Source organism: Drosophila montana, unplaced genomic scaffold (genome assembly GCF_035044405.1).
Source record: "Drosophila montana isolate Dmon_TW-CO22-7 unplaced genomic scaffold, ASM3504440v1 contig_1505_1, whole genome shotgun sequence".
Lineage (NCBI taxonomy): Eukaryota > Metazoa > Arthropoda > Insecta > Diptera > Drosophilidae > Drosophila > Drosophila montana.
In genome coordinates, this window is record NW_026996452.1 from 4,212,496 (window position 1) to 4,239,560 (window position 27,065).

Here is a 27,065-nt window from a genome sequence, read left to right on the forward strand (position 1 = left end):
ATATAAATATAATATGTTAATATTAATATAACTAATAACCAAGAAGTCAGAACTTCCATCAACCAGCACAAATAGTTAAATATATAAATGGATATATAATAACCTTATACTCTTTGTAAAGTCTTTAAATAAGTGGATTTGCCATCCTGCGTGGAGTAAGTCACAACAAAAAGCTTAAGCATTATTATTGTACAACAAAATGTAATATGAAAACGGATTGCCTTGTTTGCAGACAAGTGAACAAATCCTGCCTACTACACACAAATAACTCCTTGTATATCTTTTACATAATCTCACAATCGTTATGCCATATTCTACTTTTTCATTTTCCTTTTTTTTTTGCTGCCAGCACAACGCTTCAGGGCTTTTCTATCCTATTTGCAACATTCGCTGCGCCGATAAGTATGCTAAGAGCTTTTGTCCAACATCCCAGCGTCCTTGGCACGTTTCCAAATCCCGCACAGCATTGCCAGGCCACACAATTAGAAATCCCGGCGACACTTTAACCCAAAAATAAACCCAATTCATACACACACACACACACACACACACACACAGAGAACCACAGCCACTGGCAACCATAAAAGTCCAGGCAAACATTATTTAAATGCGCCCAACAAAATATGCTGCAAAAATCAAAAATAAAAGCGAGAAAAGGGAAAAAGCACGAAAATCAAAATAAATGTCAATTTAATATACTCAACATGCCGTTTTATTGTTTTTGTATTTTCCAACAATTCTTGTTGTTGTTGTTGTTGTTTCTCAGTTGTTATTCTGCTCAAATTGTTATTGAAACAACATAAATTTGCTGCTCGACGTGTGCTCGCCGTTACTTATTTGAATACAGCACACACATACACGCGTAAAACACAACATACATAAATAAAAACACGCACACATACACATAAAAAAAAACAATTGCTCTGGATTTGGCAGCTCATACCAAAGGGTTTTGCTCAACAGAAAATTAAATAAAATGAAATACAAATGCGCAAAAATTTGTTGCCACATGCGCGCATCATGTTTGCATATGTGTGTGTGTGTGTGGGTGTGCCTGTGTGTATGCGTGTTTGCTGTACTCTTTTCCCAAAGGAAAGTATGCATATATTGGTTTAGTTCAATGCCTCGCTGTCATTTCATTTGAGCTTTCTTATGCTTTTGAAACTAGAGACTGCAGATATATAGACCATGTTTAGACCATAGAAAGATCTTGCGATAAAAATGTTAAATATATCCAAGTTGTCGAAACAGATAAACCAAGTTTGACGGTAGATAAAAATATAAAATATTCTTTAAATTCAAATATTCTTCCGTCATGCACATTACAACAATTCCTATTAAGGACCCAATGTCAGTTTCACATTTGTGATTTTATTATTCCGAGCTCACGGCTTATGAGTTTCAAACGTAGATTTTGAGTTTCATAGTCAAAATTGTAGTTTTAAAGCAACATCGCAGTAACATTTTTAGAGCAAGTAAAGTAACAGGCTAAGGGGTACACATGAAAATCACAGAAAATCACATCTTTATCGTATGCAAAACTGGAGGCATACTTTTAACGTATCAGCTAAGAGTCACAGCTTAAGAGTCACAGTTTTAAATAAATTGTACTAACAAGTTATATAAGTCACAGCTTAAGGGCCACAATCTAAGCATTTCGTTTTGGAGCCATATAATTATTGTATCTGTTAAGAATCACAGCTTAAAAGTCACAACTTTATATTCACAATTTTAGAGTCAATGTAGTAACAGGTTAAGGGATACACAAAAAAGTCACAGTTTAAGAGAAGAACGTACAGTTTGGAAGACATACTATTATAATATCCGTAAAGAGTCACCGTTTTAGAAGCATTGTAGAAACAAGTTATAGAAGTAACTGTCGACAATCATTGGCGCATAGTCTTAAAGCCACAGTTTAAGAATCACCCAATTCAGTTTGCATGCTTAAATATGTAATAAAAGCATTATGGCCACTTTACATTACACATCAAACAGAGCATTGCGCAGTCGGTGAACTGCGGTTATTGGGTTTTTGGTATTTTCTTTGTGCGTGCAAAATGTTATCGGTGCGCAAAGCACATATGAAAGAAAAAATCTGAATGACGCGATCGCAAATCCGATAACAGTTCCCAGCGGTAACACAAATAACAGCAAAAACACACACACACTCCCACGCACTCACACAAGCAAACACATGCGTTGGTCAAAGCGGGTGTCGCTTACATTTTGTATAGCATACTTTTCAGAGCCACTGTACAGAGCAGCCAATTTGCTTTATTTAGTTTTGGTCAGTCGCAAATCGGAGCAATCAACGTGCGGCTCACACATAAATAGACCTCCCCCCCCCCTCCCACCACTCTTCACCTACCCCCTGGCAATACTTTCAATTAACAACAATTAAGAGGCGCAATGATGCGTTTGAAGCAGCTGCAGCTACGGGCTGCCGCAACTGGTTGACCCGCACCTTTTGTTTGCTGCCAAAGTGGCCACAGCTGCACACACACGAACTCACACACACACACACACACGCATACACACACACATATAGTTATGACAGTGGGGCGTCGATGTTGCAATTCCGTTATGTCAAAGTTTACTGCCAACTTGTCAGCTGCGCGTTGGCCTGCTTGCGACCAAGTTTATGACTGTCAAGTGGTAATGCAAATGATGCCTAATTAATTGCAAATTAGCAAATGTTGTTGGTTGTGTTGCCACCGAGTTGGCACAGTTTGTAGGCAAAAGTTGCTGGAGCGTTGCGTCAAGTTTTTGCAGTTGCACAGTTAATGAGTTAAGCCAAACTAATTGCTCTCGTCTGCGAATTATTGCTGCTGATTGCTATTAAGCTACATATTAATTTCAACAGTTTTAAATGCTAATTTCAATTAGAGCTAGATGTCAATTTGAATAGGCTTCTTACTGCTTTCACTTCGATTGAATTTTCCTTCAAGATCTGGTGAATTTTCATTAAGTTAGTTTTGATTATACAATATTTCCCATATGAGCTTCAAATGTCTCTTTTGTTTTAGCATTAGAGAATAATAGTGGGAAATTTGTGCACTCCATATACTTTTACTTTTGTGAAATTACAAGGAAAATTCACTTTCACAAATACTTACCGAAAGTAATAGTGGAAACTACTCCGGAAAAGATCATTAGTAGCTCCACTCCTTTGTTACTTTACCAACAGCCATAAATCTATAAAAATAATAAAGAAAAAATATATATAATATTCCGCCTATGCCGCAGCATGACTACCCCTAATAAAAGATTGCAGCGCAGCTGTCAGAGCTGCTGCCAAAACAAATATAACTCAATATGAGCTAAGACTCAGCCAGCATAAAGTCGTAAAAACAACAATAACTAACAACAAAGGATATACAAAAGGATACATGGTATATTGGGCAGCGCGCCTAAAATGCGACATGCGTGCAGAAAACGGGCCACGGCCAAAAACACAAACGCACACACACACGCACACAGATAGATACATGCACACACAGTCGCCCATCGATATCGGCATAAAATAGTTGCGCTTCAATGTGAACAATAATTTTGGAAATTTATTGCACAACTTGTGCATATAGCAATGAAATTTTACGCACTACTTGCTGCAAGCCGGAAACTTTCGCAATAAGCACCAAAAACTCGAATAAAACAAAGTAAACAGGTCCAAAACATTGGGTCACATTTTATGACACAACCCATTCGCTGTCTCTCAACAGCACTAAACCGAAAACAAAGTTATGTCCTTTGTGTGCGAGCACGGTGAAGGACGCACCTCCTTGCCCAGCGATGCGAACGGCTTTTATGCGCTTGCTTTTCACTAATTTCATTTATATGACTCACTTTTGTTTGGCGCACACAACAAGCAAATGCTATACGCACATTTTAATTAAGAACTTTCACATTTTGCACACATTGCACGTGTTTTGCCAGAAAAATATAGTTATCCTCGCTGGCCATCAAATTGCAAAATTATGATGATACATTTAGTTTGCTTTACATAATTTGTGCACAATTTGCATACAAAATAGCTGCAAGTATTTTTAATAAAGCCACATATTTCTGCATATTGCTCGCAGCGCAAGTTTTGATTTAATTACAAGGTACGAAAATATTTCATTAGTTGCAAATTTCACAGATAGCTGAAGTGCTGCGCCCAGATAGCACAGCAACATTAATATGCCGCTCAATGATTATAAAAAAAAAACAGAATATTGCATTTATAAATAGGCATTTTAATCATTTAATACCTTACATTATTTTAAATATTTTTTATATATTTTTTACTTTAATAATTTATATATTATATACATATATTTATTTTATACATTTGTTTTACATTCTCTGGAATTTTTAGAAAGGTTTTTAATATGGCATAAAATATTGATCTTAGTTTAACCTTCAGATTGTGTGTGCATTCAAATTAAATTGAATTTTTTCCAAATGTTTTTATTTGCATACATTTTTTCGGCTTACTTAATTGTTTGTCCGGGGAATGTCTGTTTTTCATAATTTCCATGGCTGTTAAGATTTAATAGCCTGGTCTGGATGATGGGCCTGGTTTGAGATTTCATGTGTTTATGTTATGTGCGCTTAATGAAGCCGCAGGCCTTTCAACATGTCAGCCGCATAAAGTCACACGCCCACAACTGTCCGCCTGATAAGCGCCCCAGCAGCCGCAGCCGTAGCAGCAACAGCAGCAGCAGCAGCTGTCAGGTTTATTAGCCAATTTAAGACACAGACTGCCACACACACACACACACTACCTAACACACACGCCCAAAATAATGCGGCCACTTCAGATGTGGTGCGTTTTATGTGCTGCGATGAATTCTGACGGCGCTTTTTCGGGTTGCCATTCGCTTAATGACTTAACCAGCACAGAGAAGGGCAAGAGAGGGAGGCGTCGACCACGCCCACAAAAGTGCAACTATTTGGGCTTGGGCCCACTCTCTGGTTTTGCAGTTAAAACAGTGACAAGTGCCGTTTTAAGTGTGTTTGACTTTGGTTTCAGTTTTTGCCATTGTGTCTGGCTGGCAGCACATTAATTATACGACTCGTTGACCGCGCTATTAGTGCGACCATTTTGAGCTGGAAAATGTACAAAACTTTGTCATACTTAACGCTTAGTTTATATGGCAACGCTTGACTACGCTCGAACAATGCCAAAAAGCCCCAAGCACTGTACAGATTTGAGGTTAGGAATGCTTTTAAGAGGAGCTCTTGTATCGTTGATGTTCGTATTATGCTTAATTATAATCAATCATCTCTGTTCTATTCTATTTACAGGTACTTTTGGTAGAACCGATGAATAGATACTTCCATGAAAAGGTAATTTTGCAAAATTCAATTAATTAATTTTGCTCACTAGCGCTTAAAAGAGAGAGGTCAACCGAGAGAGAGAGAGAGAGAGAGAGAGAGAGAGAGGGGAGGAAGCAGCTAACACCACATTGCCTAAAGATGAGTTGGTATATAACCACAAAGCTTATCAGCTGCATTGATAATACTGCCAGCAGTTGTAGTTGCAGTTGCCAAATGCAAATTAGCTGGTCAACATAAAATGCATCCAACTGCAGCAACTTTTCATGCATGCCTGGCATTTCAACCCATTCTCACCAGCTATTTCATAGAAATTTACAATGGATTTTGCCAAGGATAATATATAATGCAAAATTTCAAAACCACAGCTGCTGCTACTGCTTCTACTGCTACTGCTGCCTGATGGCAGCTTCCTGCGGTTTGCTGCCGCCTTTTGTTTTGCTTTGGATACTCAGCGCATCTGCTGCTTATTAAGTGCGTCGTACACACTTACTTATACTCTGACAGATTGGCATGTCCATTTTGGCAGCAATTATATTAATTTCTTGGAATTTTCATTTCCCTTTTTTTTTGTTTTTACCAAAATAATTTTACAATTTACCACTAGAAACCCAAGTATTTTGCTTATTGTTCCGGGCAATTGGTTATATATACTTGAGACGAAAATCACTTGGCATGACCATTTTTTTATTTTTGTATACAAATTGCATTGTATTATAGTTTTGTTGTTCATATCTTGCGTTAAGCTGGACAGAATTCCATAAAAATTACATTATTGTTTAGTTATTTCAGCTTATTTAAATAAGAATTTAACCATATATAAAATATTATATTTTAATTCAACTGAATTACGACTGCTTAAAGCGTATGCACATACTGTGTTGGACTTGGCTCTTAATATTTGCTCACACACACAGTGTAAGACAAAAGTCTGCATATAGATAATATGCATGCGGGCATGTATTTCACATGTTTATAGAGCTGACTAAATATTTGTTTTAGTTAGTGCCTCGAAAGAAAGCTTTTTGCACTTGGGGACCACACAGACACTTGGTTATTCCATTACGTTATATCATTTATTATTATTGAATAATTGAATAAGCGGGGCAACGGCTTCAATGAGGATGTGTACACATCTATGAAAATACCTATACATATTAATACGAGCGTGTGTGTGTGTGTGTGTGTGTGTGTGTTTGTATGAGTGCTGAAGCAGCTAAATTTCTAATGCATTGCGGTTGCCTCGACTGCTATTTCAGTTGTGGCTAATGAGGCCGCCCGCCTGCGGTGAGCCCGATCACGCCCAGAAAGGCGCCATTGTTAAGGCACACCTGGACCTGGCAACCGCTTGGGCATTGCTTATGCAGCTCCTGACCATGGTACCTTTGAAAAGATTCATATCCATTAGAGTGCAGCTTTTTCGACACGTCGCAGGCGACTTCGAGTCCTTGCGTATAACCATTGTTATAGTTTATACCCAGCCGTACATTTAAGTATTTATGAACACACACACAAACATATATGCATATTGTTTCACATAATTGAATATGTAAGTTGCATGTAAATGTGCTTAGCCTCCTTGTGTGTGTGTGTGTTCGTGCGTGTGCAAGTGTTTCTTGTGATATAGTTTGTTATCGTCATTTTATGTACTCAGCTGCGATTATTTATTTTCATTGCATTTGGATAATACACATTGTTGCAATTAAAAATGCTAAGCTAAGCAGCTTATTAACTCGTTATATGTGAATGTATTCCTAGTCATAGTTAAGCCAACATTTTATCCCATCGCGTCTATTTAACTAACTGCGTATTCTACAACTTTTGCCAACTCCAATTGGCTGCCATCAATATGTCATATTAGATCGCAAAGCAGCTTGCAAACTTTTACTGCCATTCACGTTAAAACGGAATGAGACAAATTGCAGATAAAATGGCAGAAGCAGCAGGTTTGGATTCAGTTACAACTAAAAACACAGTATTGAAAAAATAACTTTAAATGTTCCAATTTAATTCATCTTTAGTTAAACGCTTAGACGACTCGCGATTAAGGGCCGGGACTAAATAAATCATTTTTTTTTCACTTTTAACATTTGAACAAAATTTACTGACATTATATCATATTATCCAAGAAAAGGAGAAAATACTTTTAATACCTCAAGTATATAGAAATTTACATGGCAATCTGACAAAAAAGCACAAATTTAATAAAGACAAAGGCTAAAATTTTCCTTATATTTGTCAAAGCCTTGACACGCATTTAAAATAATCAGCTGCACAAGCTATCTTATATTCTATACCTATATATATTCTATTCCTATGTATATATATATTTATGTTAATACGCTTATGCAGATGTGACAAATGTTATAATGTTGCATGCTAATTTAAATGCGCAGCGACAACAGTTTTGGCTAGTTGATTAAACGGCTAAGTAGACGCAGCAAATTCTGCTTGCACCTGCTTCTGGCGGTCAGGTGGTTACTTGGCCAGAGTTGTTGTTATTGTTCTTTGTGTCGTGCGTGCCACACATGCAAATGCTATTGGACATTTAGCCTGGGGCATGCCTGCGCCTTAATTATGCTGCAAGCCTGCGACGACGAACACTCAATGCTCAGTCCTGCTGCGAATCCTGGCTGCGGACGTCGTCCGTTCTGTGGAAATGTCAGTTATAAACGTATGACGTACAATTAGCAAACTTGCTGCAGGTATTTCATGCACAAGTTGCCAGCGATAACGACAATAGCAAGAAGACCCTCAATGCCCTCTCTCTCTCTCTTAATTTTTCTATCTTTATCTCGATCCCCCTGTCTTCGCCTCAGCCCCTGCCGTTTGGCACATAATGAAACTTGATTTAGCTGACAGCAGAAAGTCACGTACAATGGTGCGTATTAGCAATCTTCTGCTAACTTTGTTAGCAAGCACTTCTGTATGCCACAGTTGCTCGGCAAAAAGGGGAATTCATGGCAAAGAAAATATACAAAAGAATATGTGAGCATAGTGCACAGCTAACTGGGTTAATGGAAAAGCAAAAAAAGAAAAATGAAAAATAATATAGAGAATAGCTTTAAACCATAAGCTGCTGTTGGATATTTTAACAGCATATGCAACAAACAATATTTGAAAAGCAGTTTTCTCTGCTGCATTATTACAATAAAAAAAACAATTATGTATGTAAAATAAAACAAAGTATTACAATACATTAAGTACTAAAATACCAGAAACAATATACAAATTGGAAATAAAAATAAAATATGCCTGCATTTGTGCAGAGAATTTCATTGAATATTCTAAGCCAATTTTATTTTCTAATGAAAACCACATAAATGTAGCGATATTAAGGAAAGCTCACCCACATATCAAATGCTTGTCAAATTTAGTTATTTCCCCATTTTCTGTATCTTTTTTATCAATTTCCGTGTGGGCCGCACAAATTTTATTGGGCTTAATAACGCAGGACTCGGCCATAAAATCTTTAGCCACGTAGACCGAGCTCATGAGTGAGTACCCCTATGGTACATACATATATACAAGTCGGCAGTGAGTGGCTCTTGCGACAGCTCAGTCACGTGAATTAAATCCACATGGACGCGTGAGTGTTTGTGACTGTCACTTGTCGTTGTGGTGGCTGTTGTTGTTGTTGTTGTTGCTGTTGTCCGGCGTAATTGCTACACGGTTTTCGAGCTAATAGAATTAGAACATAAACCGCTTTATTGTCTGAACACACCCACACAGGCACACACTGGCACACACAGAACTCATAACAAAGCTTTTTTACGACAGCTCAGCGGACGTCGTGAAAATGCGACGCTTTTGCGAGTATCCGCTATTAAACTGAACAATTATTTTGCATGTGTGTGCGTGTGTGTGCACGTGTGTGTCTAGTGGGAGGGGGCATGCTTTGCTGTGCTGCTTAAACGCTGACCGCATCATAGGAAACACAAACACACACACGCACACCAAATTATAGCCCCAGTTGACGCAGTGCAGGTGCTGCCATTTCGCTGGCAAATTTTGTGGAAATACACTTTTTATGTGCTTTTGCTTTTTCATCATTTGCTGTGGCCGCGCATTTGCTGGGAATCGGTTTTATATCAGCATTATCCTGGCAGAACAGGCCACACAATTTTAAAAATTTAAGCACTCTCTTTTATGCACGCATCGTATAAAAAGTTGAAAATATAATATTTTTATAAATTATGTTTATATGGCTTAATCTTTATATGAAAATGTTATACTTCAATGATTCTGCGCTTGGACATTTTTTAACCAATGTTAGCTTTAATAAATATATTAATTTTTCTTAAAAACATCTTACTCTTCAAACATTTCCGTACCTGTCTTTAATATTTGCTAATAAAAGTTTTTTTTTTAATTTCTAGTATTACCCATAAATTTTAATAAAAACATAAATATTTATAATGAAAATATTGACGATAGTTGTGCTCATTGTTCATTGTGATAATTGTTTATAATTATAAAAAATTTGAATATACACAACAAAATATATTTTATTATTAATAAACATTATTCAAGCGTTGCAACGCAAGAGCCCACAACAATTGATGGAATATGCAAAATGTAGCCATATTTATTTACACTTCCTATATGATATGCCATAAAAAATAACAGACAGGCAAAATTTTACCTGTATACCGTATATCGACATATATATAAATGATGTACTATATGCGCTAAAAAAAAACAGTTTTTCATAAGGTGCTCGGTGGGAGCCAAATTCGAAGCTTACTCAACCACATATCATATATTTTTCAACTTGTTTTTTTCGTTGATTTTATTGTTGGAATCTCAATATGACCTCCGACAAATGCCGTTGACACACATATAAAAAGGAGCGACAACAACGACAATTGCAACAATAGTCGTCGGAGTCTGAGTCCTTTGAGAGCACTTGGTTATGTAATCCCCGTCAATGGCATTGCGAAAATTAAGCAAGGGAAAAAATGGCAACATAAAAACCAGCCGAAAATGCGAACAAAACGACTCGCAACACTAATAACACGGAAAAATCGTGGCGAAAGCAACAAAGAAGCAAGGAAAAGGTGAAAATTAAAAAAGAAGTAGAATGAAGAAAATACTGTTGCCGGGCAAGCCTGACACCCCGGGGAATCAAATGGACCAGGGCGTCGGAGCAGCCGGCAGGTTGCGTATAATTATCGGGCAAACTACAGACGAGAATTTCGAGCAGAAAATAAACCATTTGGCCAGAGCAGGTGGCCGGGAGCTGCATTTAAAAATTTACACAAGTTTCCCGCTGTGCATACGCACACCATATAACACCATGCAACATGAATTTAGTTTTCAAATTTGCAATTTTCTTTAGCTTAAACCAGCATAGTCCTTTCAAATTGAGAGCTTAGGATGATTGTTTTTGATAATTGTGGGTACTACACTGTGCAACAAAAGTTAGGTCCCTAAGAATTTACTTGCAGTTCTGTCTATAATAGTTATGTTAATTTTTGTTAAAAAATATCTTTTTTTATAAAATAATAATAACAAAGATTTTGTTAGGCATACAACACTCTGCAGCAAGAGTCCACGTACTCAAAAAGGATTAGAAAATCGTATTAGATATTAGTATAGCCTTTAAGATTCATTGGAGTGATATGGTATGGATAACTACACTATGCAACATGAGTTCAGTTTAAATTCATTTAAAACAACAAATGTTAAGCAAGCAGCAACCAAATCTCATAAGATCTTGCAACATACCTAGCTATAGCTTAACAGTAGACTCTTCTCTAAGCTGGTCTAAAACTTTGTAGCGTAGTGTACTACTACTACCAAGTCATACATAACTGTATCTAGAGCGTGAAGCGACACTCGTGCGCCTTTGGCTTGTTAGCCGGCAGCAGCTGTTGCCATTGTTGGGTAAACCTCGAGGCAAAGTCAACGCGTTTCAGGCCCACAATCGAGCCACATTCTGGCGGTGGAACCGTCACTGGCAACTGCACTAACAAGATTCGACATTTGAACGAGCGTAATCCATCAGCGGGTGGGCGAGCATCAAAATGGATTAAGAAGAAATGTGTGTTTTTACTTTGGCATCAGTTTCAGATCGTCGGCGGCGCAGTTTCACTCTGGCCCTTGATACCCTCGAAATATATGTAAGCTTGGTAAAGTCATTTATGTTTTATGTTGGAGGCTAATGTTCAATCAATATCAATAGCCGAGTCTGACCAGCTTTGACCAGCTCTCATATTTGGCTTGGCATATAAATCAAGATCTAAAATCTTGTATGATATACGAATAATAATATTCGTAAATCTTCATAACAATTCGATTTTACTCGGAAGATCTTATAGACTCTTACGAACAGAGTATCTCTAAGTCGGTCATACTTCCCAAATACAAGCTTCGTTGTTATTTTTTTTAAATCGCATTTAATGTGCGGCATTTGCGTTCGAAAAGCGGATGTGCGGATTTCATTTTTCACAATGGAATGAAAGTTCAATTATTTGATTTGACAGGCGATGCCAAGAGGCAGAAGGCGACACGCAGGAGGCGGCAGGCTGTAGGCACTCAGTAGCTGTGTGGGCGTGGTGCTTACCCAGATTTAAACACAAACAACTGCCAGAGCATATTTTATATACAACATGACGATGACTGCACAATTGAAGTGTAATTTATTAACTTTCCAATGTGAAATGGGATTTTTTTTTTCCTGTGCGTTCAACGTTGAGCAAAACGATAAACAAGGCGCACAAATGCTGTGGTTTTAACAGGAAAAACAGTTCTTTTAAAAAACTTTTATTTACGGTTCTTGTACCCTGAAAGTGCTTTACAGTGTACACAATTCCAAACACAATATCATTTTATATATTTGTTACTTTATTCTAACATTTTACAAACTTATCAATTGCGAATGGAAAATTTATGTTCTCAATAAAAAACTTGATAAACAATATATATATTTGTTGAGAATTGTTTGTTCAAGCGCGAAAACCCAGTCTTCATTTTACTTTATCAAAAAAAAACTGATCTATACCTTTAAAGTTAACATAGTTAAAACTACTCAGTTCATTTCCGATTATTTATTTTAATTTTCTTAATTAAGTTTTAGTTTGTTGTGCAGCATTTTGTTCAGCAAACCGTGTGATCTATTGTCATTAAAATCATTAGTTTACCAGCATGAATATAGATTCCCATATTATTAATCTAAACAAACACCAAAGAGCAGATACATTACAGCCGAATGATTAAGCCAAACCGAAGATGTGATTATTTTTGCCCGAATGTGTGCTCTATGTGCACCCACCCAAATGTCGCAGTCAAATGAGTTTGATGGCTTTGGTTTTGGTTGGCATTGCGATAAACCCCATAAACAACGTGCTCAGCTGGCTTATATAGTCCAAAAGCCTCCGACATGCGCACGAGTCGCACACACATCAATCTCAAAGCCAACCCGGCAGCCGCATATTGAAACCACCTTTTACAGTGTGTCTGTATGTGTGTGTGTGTGTGTGTGAAGGGGTGGGAGCTGGTGTTGACTGTGATAGCACTCTTACAGTTTACAGCACATTTTAATGAGTTCTCGTATTTGCTGGCTGTGCAGGCATTATAGTGCCACGCCCATTGGCCCATCTGTGGGTTCTATAGCTAACCATAATTTGCTTTTGTTTGGCATTTCTAGTTGTTTGAATTTGGCATTGTTGTAGCTGTTGTTGTTGTTGTTGTTGTAATGTGGTATTTGGGCACTTTTTCGATTTTGTTTGTTTTGTGGGCGATAAGTGGTCGTCGTAGTTGTGCCCATTGTTGCCAAACATGGGCTAAATAAATATATAGACCCAATAAAAGGCAACACTGAAAACTAAAAACAACTCTTCAATTGGCTGTTAAATGGACTGAAATAGTGGCTGCAGATAAAGAAAATTAAAAGCTACAAAAAGAAAAGAGAATTAACTGAAATTGGAGCATCGATATATCTTTGTGTGTGTATGCGTGTGTGTGTGCGCGTGTGTGTGTTTGGCATGGATATCAAAGAGTTGCCACAAAGCGTGTCCTGTCAGCTGCTAATAGGCTCAACTGCTGCCGCCGGCATTTCAATGTGTGCAATTGCCATCACTTAGTCATATGGCGTCTTTAACATATCAAGTCCAGACGCCCCCCTTCCCCCCCCCCTCCATCGCCAAACTATTGAAAATCCCAGCCAATTGCCTGGCGTGAGAACCAATTTGCAACTATTAAATGCGCGGCAAAAAGAGAGCACAATAAAAGCAAACAAAAACGTTGCCAACTTTTGTGATTTTGCCAGTGAATGTGCCAATCTTGGGAACTCGAGCCTCCAGCTAGAACCAGAAGCCGAATACGAATGCGAATCTGAAACTGAACCAGAAGCCCGTCATTCCATAGTCAAGTTTCACATGGATGGGTGGTGGGTGTTTGAAAAGTGAGCTACAAATTGCAGTACTTGTATCAAGATAAACTCAAAAGCAGGCAAAAAGTCAACGGCAGCCAGTTCGTGCGGCATGTCTGAAAGGAGCACAAGGCACACACAGTCACACACAGTCACACACACTCGTACACACACACCCCGTTTGCAGCCCCCCCCAAAACATTTGCATAGTTCTGGCTCTGGTTCTGGCTCGGGCTCTGGCTCGGGCTCAGGCTCAGGTTCACTCTTCCTGACACCCCTTGAGCTCTCTCTGGCCCTCCAGATATCCAGCTCTTTATTTGTCTTTGCTTCTCTTTGCCCTCAGGTTTTCATGTGCTCAGTTATATTGAAATGCTTGGATTTGAATCTGCTCTCAATGGGGCACACAGTGCTTAAAGACAATAAGAGCCTAATGCTGAATTCCTGACATAGTTAAGCCAAAAGCAATGGAAGCATCAATAGCAGTCGCATATTTTGACAGCTCTTTGACTTGGGCTTGTGAGCATTATAAACGAAAGCTTGCATAAAAGCTTGAAATTTCCGCAAAACTTACAGCAGTTCTATATAAATTATATATTTTCCCGAGGGCAATAGTTCACATTTATATTCAGTTATATGCTCTTGTAATATTTGATTAATTTGTATTTAGTTTAAATAACAATTTTTTATATAATTTTCCAACTTGAAGCGGACTTTCATTGACAAAGCAGCTGTTCAACTTTACTTCACTGCCAGATGAATAAATTTTATAATGCTTAAATTAGCAAACCCGACATGTAACATGCACACTTCCCGACAAAAGCGCGCCACATACGAAAAAGTTGAAATATATGTTGCGTATACGCCGTGTCAGACGCTTGTTTCCCTTTAGCTTGTTAGTGGGTAAATTGCTTGTTGGCTGTGAAACTAATTAAAATATGCACAACTTGCCAAAATGCTTAAAAGCAACATATGTGTGTGCGAGTTGTGCTCAGGTGTTTGTTTGCGGGCCTGAACGAGACCAAAAAAAAATGCCCAGTAAACGCAGCTCGTGCATTTTTTTGCAATTTTCCACTCAACAGATTTTTGCGCTGCGCCTGTTTCTCGTCCTTTGGCAGACTCTACAAGGAACATGGCTGGATAGGCGTGCCTCGAGCGTTACTTGTTAAACAAAACTCTTTTATTTATGCGCTTATTTTGCACACACACACACACACACACCCGCATACCCCCAACAATTTCAGCTACGTTACCATGGCAAAAATATAATTTATTTACCTCAACCTTTCTCACAAACTACTTTATTTTAATTCTTGCATGCGGGTGCAATTTTTCCACTTTTCCATATATGACATCTACTTGTGGTATATATGAAGCTCGACTAGTGAGAGTGCCCCGAAAGAAGCTACTGGCTTATTAATAGCACTGGCTTTTCTTTGACTTTGATAAAAATGCAAACGATTTTCTGAAAAATGGATAATCTCAGTCCACATGCAAAATAAACATTTGTCATTTATGGCACAAGCCAAGCAACAACCTATTTTGTTTTGATTTTAAGGCAACGAAAATATCTATTCAAAAAAAACAAATATTCCTTTGCTATGCTCAACATTTTCAGTTCTAAATTGTTTTAGAACAACAACGAAGGATATTTGGAAATATATTTAGCTTAAATGTGTCTTCGGATTTTAGAACCTGACACGCAAATCTCTAGCACAAAGGGAGACTTCTACGTTTAGCCCTTACTGTATAAAGTTCGCATAAATTTCTTTCATAACTAGAAAACAAATCTGTTTAATTGTTGTGCACGGCACAGCAAAAAGTTCAACGCCAATTGTTATACAAGTTTTTGGCTTTTACCATTATACGCGCTATGCTCCAGGCCCTTTGTCTCTACCTCTCGCCAAACCTCTCTCCAGCTCTTTCGCTGGCACGAAAGCAAACAAGAAAATTAGTTAAAAACTTTGGCAAAAACAGCGCTCGACTTTCAGCTTTGCCGTGCTTAGTTAAAAGAGCTGAACTGGCCAAGAAAAACTGTGCAAAAAATGTTGTTAAACTTTTACAGGCACGCATATTAAAGTTCATGCATTCTAGTTTGTTGAAACTAAAAATAACAAAAATAAATACATATTTTTCTATAATTTTTCAGTATACATATATGTCACATATTTCTTGAAAAAATATTGGTAAAATATAAACACTGTAGGTTCGTGTTAAATGAACATGTATAGAAATATACTCAAACTAAATATTTCTTTGTAATTTTTGGATACATATAAATTGCATGTAGAAAATAAACAGAAAATGTGCAAAACTTCAAAGCCAGAAACGGCATGCATAAAACTGATTTAGAAACAAAGAAAAAAGTGTAAGACAATATTACAAATTTCTAGACATTGATATATATAAATATTTCTAGAATATAGCTTAAGGTCGAAAGACAAACTAAAAGTTCATGCTTCGTCGGACTTGAATTATGTTTGATACTATAAAGCCAAGCTGAACTGTATTAGGTCTTGGTTGCATTAAGTTGTCTTTGTCTTTGTGAATGCGTGCTTAGTCCTAAGTAAGCTCTTGTTTTATCTAGTTAATTAAGTTATATCGTGCTAAGACTTGTAAGACTTGATCTTATTGAGCCTCGCTGCATAGTCATATTTCTGTGTTGATCTGCTTGGACAGACTTAACACAAGCACGCCGTGTTCATTCTCACGTGAACCGTGTCACGCAGTCGAACACGCCGCGTTGCCAACTCAATTTAAGGCCTGTGTATATGTGCAGCAGGAAATGTGAAGTAATTAAATTTTAAACGCAGCTGCCAACTGCCAATAATTTAATTGAATGTGGCAATTGAGCCGCCGCGCCGCTGGTTATTGGCCAGCCAGTAATTAAAGCCAAGTCAACGGCTACAAAGGACCAAAACACAAGAAGAGAAGCAGCAAAGAGCGGAGGTAGAGCGTGGTCGGCTGGGCTGCTCAAATTAAGCCAAAATGTTTGAGCCAGCTCTTGTCTATGCGTTTGCCCGCATCGCCTGCCGCTGTCAAACCAGCAGGCCACTTGACGCCTAATGACCAGTTTAATGGGGGGTGGCTTAATGCCAGGGGTTGAACAACACCCAATCCATGCCCTGTTTGAGTGACGGTTGTGCGCTCTCGCCCTAATGTCTAAAACATTTGCCAGTGAAATGGTCTAAACAAAAGGCGGCCGCCCGTCGATTACCTTTGTTGGGGCCGTTAATTAAGTTTCGGGGGCGCTGGCAAAATGTTATGGCCAAGTTTTCTATTACCGAGTCGAGCACACGTACCTTAATGAGACACGTAGGCGTATGAGTAACGCACAAATTGCCTGCGTCAAGTGCGCCTTGCGAGCCTGGCAACGTCCTGTTCGGTCCGCAAACGGGGCGTATGCGTAATTGCCGCAAATGTAACTCGAGCAAAAATACGACACAAAAACAGACCTCTCCGACTTCAAATGTAAGCTGAAACAATGCTCATATGCGACAAATTTGCAGCCCATCAGTGTGAGAGCTACAAGAGCCACACACACCCTCTATTAATATATATATATCTATTTGTATATGTATGTATATATTTTGGTTTTTGTTGTTGTGCACAACTTTCACTGGCGGAAAAACTTTTTGCACACGAGCTTCAAATTATTGAAGAGGTTGGGGGAGCGGTTGGAATAACTGAAATCGAAAATTGTTTACCAAGCGGAGCGCTTAGCTAAATGTCTTCCGTGCCAGTTCTCCAATTCTCCAGCCTCACCTCCGCTGGGAGGAAGTACTTCACATTTGTGTGTCGGAGTGTGTGTGGGTGTGTGTGGGTGTGTGTGTATATGTTGCTGTTGCGCTGAACCGAGGCAGGTGCAGCTCTTGTTTGGCCATAAAAAGCAACGACAAGTGCAAATGCTACAAAACCAACAGCAATGCCAGGTTCCCAGCTGAACCTCGCTACCTACCAGTCCGACCCAGTCTCAGTCCCAAACTCCCAGTCTTCAGTCCCAGCTGCCGTTGCTGGTATTTACATGCAGACAATATGAAGCAGCCAGTATATGTTTATAACATCCGCAAATTGTTGAAGATAACAATTATTGTGCATTGAGAGCAAAGGCAAACAGCAGAGGCTGAGCGTATCGAGTCCTGTTCTCTGTGTTGCCGGCTTGTTAGACTTGTGGCACAGTCGGAAATGGTAGTTTACGGAAACACACACACACACACACACACACACACACTCACAGACAGGCAGACAGTAAAGCCAAGTCCAAATAGCATGGAGATGTGCCATTAGATACCAGCTTTAGTTTTGCGGTTAAACACTTGAAAAAGTTGTAAATTTTTGCAGCCATGACATGACTCGGAGCATTAACACAGCTTTTGGAATATAGAATTTCATTGTGCAACGAGCACAGGTGACGCTCATTAGGGCAATAAAGCAGCTAGCCTGGGCGTGGTTAGTTTAACAGGCGTAGATTGAAATAATTCAATGTGCTTGGCCAAAACAGCTCAGCTTATCAGCTACCTTATGCTATAAACATTTATTGATTACATTGGTTACTATTAATTTAAAATTAATAGGCAAATTAAATGAATACTTTATCTTTTAAGGGACAACATCCTGTTCTAAGATTGGATGTATATTGAAACTAAGACCTGAAAAGCTTGTATCCTTTTTTTTGTCAACTGTTGAGGCCATTGTCTAAGTAAGTGCCTGTCGATAGTTTCTATAAACAATAAATAACTGACACAACTATTTCTTTATATGATTGGGCCAACTACTTAGCTAGCCTTGGTTTAGGTATTACATAACTCTATTAGGCCTTGACCCTTTATGGCAGCTACTGCTATTGTTCAGCCATTCGGTAAGTCTTCATTTGCTTTTCCATATTTATAAGACCAGCAGCTATGGGCCAACAAAAGCGACAAGAAATCCATAGAAAAGGACACACAACAAAAAAAAGCAAAGTAACATTCGAGGCATTTGTATTAGCCAAGCGAGCAGAAACAAAGCCAAAAGCGAAACTTATTCGCCCAAAATGACAGTCGGAATACACTTAAGCTTGCACACACACACACACACACACACACACACACGAATACACTTAAAGATGCAGGGGCTGGAGAGGAGCAAGGCTGTCATATCGCAGCAACGCCCTCATTGAGTAAACATTGAGTCAACACTTCCGCTACGATAACATCAACATGGCGCCAACATTATGTAGGGCCAAAAGCGACGGCCAAAATAGATAAACCAGCTAAGATAAGGAAGCAGCTGCATATAGAGAGAGAGAGACAGAGAGAGGGAGGGAGGGAGGTAGAGTTAGTGAGAGAAACCGATGTGCTTAGCTGTTGGCCAGCAATTTTTACCCAATAAATTATTTTATCTGCCTGGACAAAGGACACCCGCAGCAGCAGGCAGCGGGCAGACGTTGAATGCCACGTGGCATAAAATCAAATTAGAGGCACATCGGGATGCCGCGGCGACTGTTTATGAAAATGTCATTAAAATACTCGGCAATAATAATCCGCCCACAGCTCGCCATCAAATGCCCCACAAATGCCTAAAACCCACTAAAAGCAAAAACTAAAATAAAACAAAGCCCGCACAAAAGAAAATTAATTAAGAGACCTAGCGAAAGCTATAGAAATGTGCGTGTGTGATGTGTGTTTGAGCTTGTGTGTATTTGCGTCGGAAATTGATATTCATTTGAAATTGTCATAGTATTTGTCTTTTCCCTTATATTATATAACAATGCCCTGCAGACAGTTTGAGTGAGACATGGTGAAATTTTCATACGTTAATACTTGCTCTAGAAATTTATTACACTTTAATATTTAAGGACAATAAGGCAACTTTTCTAAGGTACATTACTCGCTTTAGATGTATATTGTATGTAATTATTATTATTTTATTACAATATGTTGTTATTTTCTTAAGAAGTACCAACATGTTGTATGCTGATAATTCTATTACTAATGCTTCAATATGACTTCAACTATTTTAATTAATAATCGATAACAAATTCACCAGAAAGCAAATGCTTTGAAATTGAAAGGATTTATAAAGAAGGAAACTAGTTGTAATACCAATCATATTTTTTTTTTTAATATTTCGACATAATCAATTCCTCCAACTTGTTTATGAACATTATTAATGAATTTTTTTATTTTCCTGACTCTACATAATAACATTTTTTCGGATTTCAATCCATACTAAAGAATTATATGAATTTATAGCGGACGTTTAACATATTTTGTATACATTAAAAATCAGTATAAAATGTATAAAAATTTATTTCATTATTTTGTTATAAAATATGGGCATAAGATATAAAATAATTGTTATTTAGACGTTTTCGAATTTATATAACAAGCTAGCTTTGCATCTAAGATATTAAATGTATTCAGGGTGAACTTTGGCTTTTAGACTCCACAAGGCTTTTAGAGTAGAAGAATAAACCACAATTAACACCTTTGATTCAGAATGTTTCAACAAAAGCTACATATCTAGCTCTTAGAAGTTTATGTAGATGAACTAAAGAACACATAATGTCATTGGCTAGTGGTAAGATAAAGAACTAGGGTATTTTCGCTTCGACACTGGAAATTTTTCTTGTATCTTGTATTTTTCTCTTTATTTCGTGTTTCTAGGATAGAGTCCTTGTCGTCGATGTCACTCGAGATTCTTAATTTGCGTTTCTCGTTCTGTTTCTCTTCTATCTCGATTCCATTTCGATTCCATTCGCCTTTTATGTGCTGTTGTAATGTAGCTTTAATAACATTATTTAGCCATTCGCAGGCTACAGCCGGAGGCAAATTATTTTGTGCGATTCGTGTGGGGCGGTGCTCCACATAATGAATTCAATTTGCGCTGCCAAAAATTGCAAAAAGCGCAAGTAAAGTCTGCCGGAAGCACGGAACAGCGCGTTGGAGGGAGGCAGCTCAATATAAAAACTGCTGTTGGTGTTGGACAAATTATTTTCCAATATTAAGCGATAATTTATTTCAGCATTTGCTTTTAAAATTTGTTAGCCGCGAGCGCACAATTTATGCCAGACAGCCAGGCAACACACACACATAATCACACTCGCACACCCTCTCGTATGTAGATATGTAAAATCACAGGAAAATTAATTCTCGTAACATTCGCTTTGGCACAATCACAGGCTCAATTGTGCGCGAAATTTATTGCTCAGCTAATGTTTGGCCCAAGGATAAAATTGTGTGCGCTTTTCCAATTGAAGTTTTGCATATATTATGCTCAGATACAAGACTCCGATTAAATTTGAATTGCATTTTACACACACGAAATTTATATGCATTTTAAGCACAATTAATGATTGCCAATTAAATTCGGTTGGCCAAGAAATTGCCGCATTGCAGTTGACTAGGCAACAAAATTGATGAATTTCTTGGTGCACTGTGCTTAGATTTAACACAATTTCATCAAATTTCTAACTAATTGACTTGGATTTTAAGCGTCAATGAACTTAATTACATACAAATTTATTGCGTCAAAGTTATTAGAATGTAATCTATAAATTTACACTTAATCTTTAATCAAGAGCTGCGGGCAAAACATGTATAACAAGACAAGTATTTATCTTGGGTCCGGCGAGACTTTGTATTTTAAGCTATTTTGATAATGTATATAAATTCATATTTAGAGTGTAAGCTTAAAAAATATTGATCCAATCAGATATTAAAAAAATGCAATATTGCATATTTATCTTAGATGGGATCATATTTTATAAATTATTTTTATATTTAGACAAGTGATATACAGTTTTTCGACTATTTTTGCATATTTGATTCTTTTTTGCAATGCAAGACTAAATAAACTTTATAATTATTGTGTATTCATTGCAATTTTCTTTTTATCTGCATTTTATTTTTACATGCAACAAGAATGCAATAAAACGCACAAGAATTTATCAGAATTCGCTTTGATTGATAAAAAAATAAAAATAAATGGTCAAAATTATGCTGTGCTAAGCAAAAGTAAAATCCTAGAAAAAGAACACTGAATGGGTAAAAGCAAAGGAATACAAATCTTAAGCTGCGCAAAGTCTTTCTGCTGAGAGCTTTAAAACATCGCGGACACTAAATATACATTCGATCTCAGAAATCCCCAGAGTTGACGAACGACATGTAAGGCACTATAAAGGGGTCACGGTCTTGTCTTCTTAGCGAGTGAAAACTGTGGCTATCATATTGGAGATTCACATTAGAGCAGCAATGAATTGAGAATAAATCAAAAAAAAATTTTATACAGAATATTCAGAATTTAAATATTTTTCGTATGTTTGTTATGTTATAGATTTTATACGTAATTAGGTATTTGTATTGTTTTTATATCTTATATGCGTTATCATGATTATTTGTTTAAAGTACTATTGCCCCAACTGCTTATAACTACAACAATCACTATTCATGGATATGACATTTGAGTATAGTGGGCATTATTTTACCCCCTGCACGGCTTAAAAATTGCACTAAGCCGTCGACTGACAGACGCGCTTTTCCTCTTCCTGCAGAGGGCCAAGCTGCTTGTGCTGTTGCTGATGATTTTGATGCATTAGCTGCTTTTATGAGGCGGCATTGTTTTGCCTTTGACTACTTAAAAATGAAAAAACGGCAACTTGCGGTGAGCTGCAAGCTGCAGATACTGCAGAGCCCCTGAGTCCCATATATATATAAATGAAATGCAGTAAGCGGCCGACAACTTAAAACAAAACAAGAATATATATATATATATATAAAAGAAAAAGCGCAGGAAATTAAGATAAGTAAAAAAAGTATAAAGAAGAGGCGGAGAGTAATAATTATAAGCCATTGTTGGCAGGCAGCATAATAGAAGACCGTTGCCGAGCAGCTGGCCACGGGCAGGGGCATGCTGCAGCTCAGCGAACCCTCGAGCTGAAGTCAAGCAGCAGACGCCATAAAAAGCGAAGAATTTTTAAGTAATTTTATCAAGCGTCTGTGACATGCAAAGTGCATTTAAACTAGTTATAAAGTCGCATTATTTGCCATCAAATTCAATGCTCGATGCGAAAGTTTTTTTTTATCATGCTCTTTGTGTACTCCCCACTCGCTATATAGTTTCTCTCTCTTGCACTTTTCTTTACGCAAATTTCACAAATTTTTACATAAATCTGCATGAAAAATGACACGCTTCAGGGAAGCTTGCCAGAGCATTTACTCCCTTTACTGCTGCATTTGCTGTTATCAAAGCATTTCTCGACTCTGGGAAACTATTATTTTCTAGCATTCACATTTTTTGTGGGGAGCGCTGGCTGTCTAGCATATCCAAAAATTACAGTTATTGTTGTAGTTTTAGCCGAGATAGAGAGAGAGAGAGCGAGAGAGTCGGATAAATTTTCATTTGCTTGGCAAACGAAGCACAAAATATTTACACTTATGTGTTTTTTGTGGCTTGCCTTCTGTAGCTAAGCAAATAAGAAAATTGTATAAAATAGTAGCCAAACAAATTTGATCAAAAAATTATATATAATATCAAATGTCAACGAGAGAAAAGAGTTCTTTTAAGGGAGCGACAGAATAAACACACCAACAAATAAATGAAAGACCTTACACATAACGTTAACATTGGGAGAAAAAATAACGAGATGCTCACGACTATTGCAAAATTTAGATAATAACACAAACAACAATAAACTCTGGAAATTGTATAAAACTATTATAAATAAATACACGTAAATTCTACATGAATAAAAAAGATGAATATCCAAAGTTGCCTCACTTTGTGTCTGTAAGGTTTTTAATTAGCTAACTGACGCTAGCTTCAACATTTCTTTTCTCTCAATTAGAGAGATATTTCTATCCTTTCTTATTATTTTTTTTTTATACATTTTTGTTCCATATAAGCTCCCTTAACAGAATCCATTTCATATCTTTTTGCATTGCGCTCTCAACTGTTTAACAATTTTCCCATACGCTGTTCTTTTCCAGAATCCGTTCCTAAATATTTCTGCTGCCCAAAGGAAGCTGCTGATACTCGAAAAATGATTAAATTTTCCGACAAATAAATGTGTATAAATATATTCATATATATATTCATATATATATATATGCCACTCAATCGATATGAAGCAATTCAATTCATGCTCTAAGCAAAAATGTAGGTAAAGATACGAAATGTTACGCATACGCAGCGTGTGCACCAAGGCAGCCATATCGTTAGTTTATCATGCTTTGCTTTTATCAGCCAACATTAATATCTATGGATGTGTGTGTGTGCTTGTGTGTATGTGTGTGTATTTCTCGTATGATAAATGCGCATTGTGCTCGCGTGTATTTTTGTTTGTATTTCATTGTTGTTGTTGTTGTTGCTGCCGGTGGCAAAGTTGCCTTTTTCGTATGCTCTACATATTTTCAGCGTTTATTTCGTTGCGGTCGCAACATTTCTGTTTGCTGTGGGCGTGGCACATTGCAGCTGCATGCCAAACAATTCATGGCTGCCTGCCGCCTGCTGCTGACTGTGTGTCTGTGGCAAAAACTAAAATGAATTATGCTCATGCAACGCATTCATAATTCTGTGTTGCACGCTGGAAAAAAAGCATTTTCCAACACTGTTTTATGCTCAGCATACACAAATCTGAGACAATGTTCGTGTCTGTATCAAGTCTCAAGCAGAAATCCACTTTGAACTTTATCAGTAGACGATGCGCGGCATCTTTGAACCCCCTTCACCTACTAATTGCCCCCGCCCCTGTACACTTTTCTTAATTTAGTTGTGCTACTTAAGCAGTTTAATGCCACGTCGGCTTTCTGCGGCCTCTAAAGACAAATTAATGACCCTGGGTCGCACAATTGCGCTCGCTGCGTATCCTGTCTGGGTCCTGGCGCCTGAATTTATGGGGCAAAGGCTTCGGCCAGGCGCGGAAATTGCAAAGGAATTGCGAGCCGCGTCGCCAAGACGCAGCCACAGTTACACGTTCTTGTTCTTGTTCTTGTTGTAGTTGTTGTTGTTGCAACGCCAACTTTCATCTTGTCGCGTTCTGTGCGCCCTTATCGCGTTTTGATTTTTAATTAAAGCCCAAGCTAAATGTATTTTGCGAAATGGAATTTGGTTTATACGCACTTAAATTAGGCGCACAAACAAATGCTGAATCCAATTATCTTTTTGCCCTGCGCACAAATTACATGGCCAAAACACAACGGCCAGCAAATTGATAAACTCATTTCAAATGCGACTGCGAGCGCGAATGTGAATGTATATACAATAGCAATACGTAATTCCAAAGTTGTTTTCGAACTTGAACTTTTTGACAACTTTTGTTACATTTTCTCGTTACGCTCAAAGTTAACAAACAACAACAAACCGCTAAAATAAATAAATAAAATAAATGCAACAGCCACATTTTAAACATGTTATCAGACTAATAAACTTGTTGCTTGTAATTTAAATGTGATGCTGCATGGAAAAATGGTTAAGCTCTGTTTTATTTTTATATTCTTCTGTTCATTTCGCCAGGTCGATAAAAATTTGATAAATTAAGAGAAAAGATACAGATCAGAGAAAAATTCACGAGTTTTATTTACAAAAGTACGTCATAAGTTTTTACTATTCCAATATTTTTATTTATGAATTAAAACGTCAAGCAAAGCTAACTTAAATATTTATATTTAATTCATATTTTAAATAAATTTTGTATAATTTATTAAAATGTAAATTATTTGACATCTTTTAAAACATTACGAATTTAAATGCACAGACATTTCGGCAACTTAAAGGCAGCTATAAAATTGTGCTTCTAACACATTTATAATAACCAAATAAGCAAACACTACCTAACTCCAACATAAGAGAGCGTGCAACAGTGCGTATGATTTACAATGTTTGCCTGCTGTAAGCAGTGAGAGACAGTCAGACGGAAGGACAGTCAGAGAGCAAAGTGATGGCACAATCTGATGTAATCTACCCACAACAGAGCCACGTACTTGATTATTTGATTGTTGTTTAAGGAAAGTACTCAATGGCTTCGGGAAGAGTAGCCGGGCATTTATTTACTTATGCGACTACGCATTTAAGTGCCAAGCTGTTTGCCTCGCAGCAACGAAAATTCATTCGTATTTGCATAAATAAATTAAAAAGCAACTTGCGCATTGGCAACGCCCATTCACCATGAACTGGTGGGCGTTCGTTAGGTGAGGAAACAGCTCAATTTCCACAAAAACAATTAATTCTACTAGTGAGGAGCACGCTTTGGGGCGGCCGCTAATGATGTGCATAATAATTTGCTTACACTTGATGGCGCATTATAATTAAAAAGTTTTCGCTTCGACCTGCCAAGATACTCAAGTTGACTCTGAAACACTTTAGAGCCCCTTTATAGAGGTAAAATTAGGTAAAATTCTCATATGCGTATCATTATGTTCATCTTAACTACAAAATATAGGTAATATAGCTCTTGTAGCTTATCAATTTCTATCTCTCTCTCTCAGTCTCTCACTTCCTTTCCCAAAAGAAAAATATATTTCGCTTACAGCGCTCGCTACTAAATCCACAAGTCAAGTAAATTGTTTGCGCACAGGGCGGCTACTTAATATGCATTTAAATGGCTCGTGCTTTGTGCGCGCCACTTAATTAATCATAGTTCAAGTATCATATAAGCAAAGCGCCTTACGCACCAGCCCCTTCTCACTCTCTTTCTGTCTACCTCTTTTGCAGCCATGTGGCAGCAGCTGCTTGAGAAGCCAACGGCGGCAACGTTGAGCACGTGAGAGCCTTGAAAAAATGTCCGCTTGCATGACAATTGTAGCGTGCAGGCATTCAGACAACGCAGCAGACAGCGCAGTTGAGCGCAGCGTACGTGAAGTGTGTGCCAAGAACTTGGGCCAAGAGCAGAAACAGCAGCAGCAGCAGGAGCTGCAGACGTGGCAAGGACACTAACCCACATGCAGCATAGAGCACAGGGCTTAGCACCTGCAGCGGTGTGCAGACAGAAGAGCAACGCACGGAATAACTAAGTGAGTACACAAAGGTATACCAAAAATTCCCAAACCCAAAGATAACAGACAGGCCAAGACATGTTGAGTTCGGCTATGAAAGGACATCAAGTGCATTACTCAGGATAACAGCTGAGAAATGTTGAAACCTAAGATGCAAGAGACCAAGTGCATGAGAAAATGTAACAAGAAAAATTTTTAAGCAGCTTAGAAACGGGACGAAAATAATTGAAAATAAAATTGTTAAGACTTTGAAGACCAATGGATAAAATTTTAAATGAGAATGCAAAATATAAAAGATCGAGACGAAAGGAAAAACAAATTATTCTCGAATCAGGAAAAATATATAAATAATATTAAGTATGAAATTCAGAATATAATAGAGAATTTAGAATTTAAACAAA

The 27,065-nt window shown here is 37.7% G+C and overlaps 1 protein-coding gene across 1 annotated transcript in view; it reads left to right on the plus strand.

Moving 5' to 3' along the window:
* Nlg3 (Neuroligin 3) overlaps positions 1 to 27,065 on the plus strand; it is an 87,958-nt gene that overhangs the window by 14,015 nt on the left and 46,878 nt on the right. Inside the window, exon 2 of the mRNA XM_064694337.1 lies at positions 26,384 to 26,682. The gene's annotated coding sequence lies outside the window, so the exon portion shown is untranslated. The remainder of the gene's footprint in view (positions 1 to 26,383; positions 26,683 to 27,065) is intronic.